We start from the raw sequence: 4,491 nt of genomic DNA on the forward strand, positions 1-4,491 counted from the left end.
CTGGGGCGCAGAGCCCGGGGGGCGCCAGGCCTGGGAGGCGGGACTTGAGCCGCCCTGGGGAGCGAGTGGGTGGGGGGTGGCTTGGGGCCGGGCTCACGTGGCGCCGGGGGGAGCTGGTCCCTGCGTGGGCGGGGCGAGGGCGGTGGTCCGGCCTGGGGGTTGCCAGCTTTGGGGTGCGAGGCCGGCTCTGGGCCCTGAAGAGCTGGGTTGGGGGTCGGGAAGGGCGGGGCAGGGCTGAAGCTGGAGTGATGTGGGTGGGGGCGACTCGGGAGGAGGATGAGCCGGGCGTTGGGAGCGGAGGGCTGGGAGTGGCGGGGGAGGGACGCCGCGTGAACTGGGTGATTCAGAGATACGCTCGCCTAAGAGCGGAGCAGCTGGCGAGGGACGCAGTAAGAAGGAGCGAGGTGCAGGTGGGGCTCCGCTGCGCGTAAATGACTGAGGATGAACTCAGACATAGAGGTTGGAAATGCAGGGACCGAGCCCTCTCCCGCCTGTACACACAGGCGCGCACACAGCTCTGTGTCTCTCAGATGACTTGAATGTGTTGGGAAGTGGCAGGCTGCGGGGAGAGCCGAGAAGAAAGGGGCTTCCTCTTGCAGGGAGACGCTGGCCCTGCCGTCCTTTTTTGGGAGCGTTCAAAGGGTTTTTGATTGCTGGAAAAGGAAACGTACGCTTTACTGCATCGCGGTTTAGCATCACATCCTATATTTGGCCTTAATGTAGGCTGTCCTTGTTTTGTGGTGTCTGAAGTCCTTGCTCTACATGTTGCAAACGTGGGATTCAGTGTGAGAAGCAAATTGCAAGTCGCTCATCTCCCCCAGGAGAGCAAGAGGCCTTTCTTTCCTATAATACATTAAAACAAAATTGAATATAGTGCGCGTTTGTAAACTGGTACTGGGTGGCGAATGTGTTTACTTTTGCAAATAGTTATCACAAAATATAATATTAGGCCGTCTCACTGCAGCCTTCCTGCCCGGGATTACATCCTCAAACAGTACTTGTAGGGCTCGTAGTCACTCTGTGTAATAATGCATTTCATTGTCCTTATCTGGCAGAGCTCTCCTGACACCAGGGCCTGCTAGAATAGACAGAAACATGATTAAGTATAAGCAGTTGCTTTGCACCGTCTGTTCAGTTGTGAAGGCAAATAGATATCTATTTATATGACTGCACTTTCTTCATTCCCTATAAAACTGAAGAAATGGGAAAAATCTATTTTGGACTTGATTCTGTATATTTCAGAAAACTAAGGAAACTAATTTTTTTTTTTTTTTTTTGCCTTGGAGGTACATTTCAGAGTCACAGTGTTTGGATATGAAGCCTAATAGTAACTCTTGGGTCTGAGAGGTTGCATAAATAAATAGGGGGGAAAGTGAAATAAAAGTGGGAATTATATATTAGGCCATGAGGTGCCATGTTCTGTGGTAAATGTTTGTCGTGTGTACTGGGTATAAAGGTTGGGTACACACCTTTTTGACAAATCTGGAATGTGCCTTGTCCGTATTTGTTTTTCATTATTTGTGGAAGGTACGTGAAAGCTTGATGGATTCTAATAGACGCATACCAATGAGAGATCACTGCACAAAGTACTGAATTTTTCATGATCATTTGTTACTTTGCCTGTAGATTGTGCTAATCAGAAGTTACGTCTATTACTTTATATATAATTTGGGATTAGATTCAGGGTTGACAGGTAGGACTTTCGGTGTGTGTGCTACTTCATTATTTTTTAAAAAATTGAGGTATAATTGACATGTAGCATTATGTTAGTTTCAGGTGTACAACCTAATGAGCTAATATTTGTATACACTGAAATGGTCACCACAATAAGCCTAGTTATGGTGTGTCACAATACAGAGTTACTTTTATTTATTTTGTGATGAGAACTTTCAAGATTTATTCTCTTGGCAACTTTCAAATACGCACTGCATTATTATTGACTGTAGTCACCATGTTGTCCATTACATCCCATGACTTAATTCATTTTATAACTGGAAGTTTGTACTTCTTGACTTCCTTCACCCATGACATACAACACTTTTTAAATACTTGGATTTTTTTGATGTAAGTTTTATGCTTAACGCAGCTGTCACTTTTGAGATTCACTCCAACCATGAGGAGGGTCACTCAGATGCCTATGAAATGGAACGTTCAAAAGGATAAGTGATCAGTTCTTAGTTATGTCACTGGGGGTGTGGAAATTCTGTATGATGGCAGATTATTTCTTAATACTTTGATTTGTCACAAACGGTGCTTTAGAAACATTATATTAACCAGGTTGTTTTACCTTTGACTTCTTTTTTCAGAGGTGGAACAATAATAAATTTGAGTGCCACTTTCAGATTCAGGGTACAAATCCTGTTTGTTTCCTTTTGATGACTTCCCAGTTGTCACCTTATTCCTGTCAGAGCTCTTTTCTGACACTTGTATGTCTTTTTAAACTTAAGATGCCTTTTCTTTATTAAAACGTGGAAATACTCATGAATATTTCAGTATGACCTAGTACCTAGAATGTTAAGTAATAGAATCTCTCTGGGTTTTCATTGCCCTAGTTCAGATGCTTTAAAATGAGTGAACAAGATTCTACACTGCTTTTGAGAGCTTATTTTGTGTTTCAGTGGCACATAATGGAATCTTTTTGTTTTATAACTACTTTATTGAGATATAATTTACATACCATACAGTTCACCCATTTAAAGTGTACAATTCAGTGGTTTTTAGTATATTTACAGAGTTGTGCAGTCATCACCACAATTTTATTTTTTTTATTTTTTAATTTTTAAAGATATATTTATTTTTGGCTACGTTGGGTCTTCATTGCTGTGTGCACGCTTTCTCTAGTTGCGGAGAGAGGGGGCTACTCTTCTTTGTAGTGCACGGGCTTCTCATTGTGGTGGCTTCTCTTGCTGCGGAGCACGGGCTGTAGTTGCGGGCTTCAGTAGTTGCGGCTCGCGGGCTCTAGAGTGCAGGTTCAATACTTGCAGCACACGGGCTTAGTTGCTCCGTGGCATGTGGGATCTTCCCAGACAGGCCTCGAACCCGTGTCCCCTGTATTGGCAGGCAGATTCTTAACCACTGTGCCCCAAGGGATGTCCCACACCACAATTTTAGAACATTTTCATTGCCTCCAAATGAAACCCCATACCCATTAACGGTCCCCCGCCCCCCTCCCCCCAATTCTTCTCCCTCACCTGTCCTAGGCAACCACTTATCTATTTTTTGTCTCTATGGATTTCCCTTGTTTTGGACATTCCATATAAATGGAATCATGCAGTGTGTGGTCTTTTGTGTCTTTTATTAAGCATAGTGTATTCAAGGTTAATCTATGTTGTAGCATGTATAAGTACTTCATTCTTTTTCTGATGGTTGAAAAATATTCCATTGTATGGATATATACCAGATTTTGTTTTTCCATTCATCAATTGGTGGATGTTTGGGTGTTTCTCCATTTTGGCGATTATGAATAATGCTGCTGTGAACATTTGTGTCCAAGTTTATGCGTGGATATATGTTTTGCTTTCTCTTGGGACTTACTGGGTCATATTGGTTACTCTGTGTTTAACTGTTAGAAGCGCTGCCAGACTTTTCCAAAGCAGTTGCACCATTTTACAGTCCCACTAGCAGTGTATAAAGGTTTCCGTTTCTCTACATCCTTGCCAACACTTGTTATTCCCTGACTGTTTGATGCTAGCCATCCTAGTGGGTGTGAAGTGGTATCTCATTGTGGTTTTGATTTGCATTTCCCTAATGGCTAATGATGTCCAGCATCTTCTCAAGTCATTAGTGGACAATTGTATGTTTTCTTTGGAGAAACCTCTGTTTAGATGCTTTTGCTCTTTTTAAAATTGGGTTATCTTTTTGTTGTTATGAGTTATTTATATATCCTGGATACAAGTGCCTTATCAGATATATGACTTGCAAACATTTCCTACAGTTTGTGAGTTATCTTTTTTTTTTTTAATAAATTTATTTGTTTGTTTGTTTTTGGCTGTGCTGGGTCTTTGCTGCTGTGCACGGGCTTTCTCTAGTTGTGGGGAGCGGGGGCCACTCCTCGTTGCAGTGTGTGGGCCTCTCATTGCGGTGGCTTGTCTTTGTTGCAGAGCACGGGCTCTAGGCGCGTAGGCTTCAGTAGTTGTGGCACATGGGCTCAGTAGTTGTGGCTCGCAGGGTCTAGAGCGCAGGCTCAGTAGTTGTGGCACGCGGGCTTAGTTGCTTCGTGGCATGTGGGATCTTCCTGGACCAGGGATCGAACTTGTGTCCCCTGAATTGGCAGGCGGACACTTAACCACTGCACCACCAGGGAAGTCCCTCCTTTCACTTTCTTGATGGTGTCCTTTGAAGTAGAAAAGTTTTTAATTTTCGTGAAGTTTAATTTATGCATAATGGAGTCCAAACTGATAATGAGTTAGAAATTATTTAGACCTTAAATCACATCCTCACTGGTAGTTTGGATATATAAATTAAAATCCAAATGTGAAAGGATTAGGGAAA

General features: G+C 43.3%; 1 protein-coding gene across 2 annotated transcripts in view; it reads left to right on the forward strand.

Moving 5' to 3' along the window:
- Nucleotides 1–4,491, forward strand: part of CORO1C (coronin 1C) — an 83,981-nt gene that overhangs the window by 576 nt on the left and 78,914 nt on the right. The window lies entirely within an intron of this gene.

This window comes from Lipotes vexillifer, unplaced genomic scaffold (genome assembly GCF_000442215.2).
Source record: "Lipotes vexillifer unplaced genomic scaffold, Lipotes_vexillifer_v1.1 scaffold236, whole genome shotgun sequence".
Lineage (NCBI taxonomy): Eukaryota > Metazoa > Chordata > Mammalia > Artiodactyla > Lipotidae > Lipotes > Lipotes vexillifer.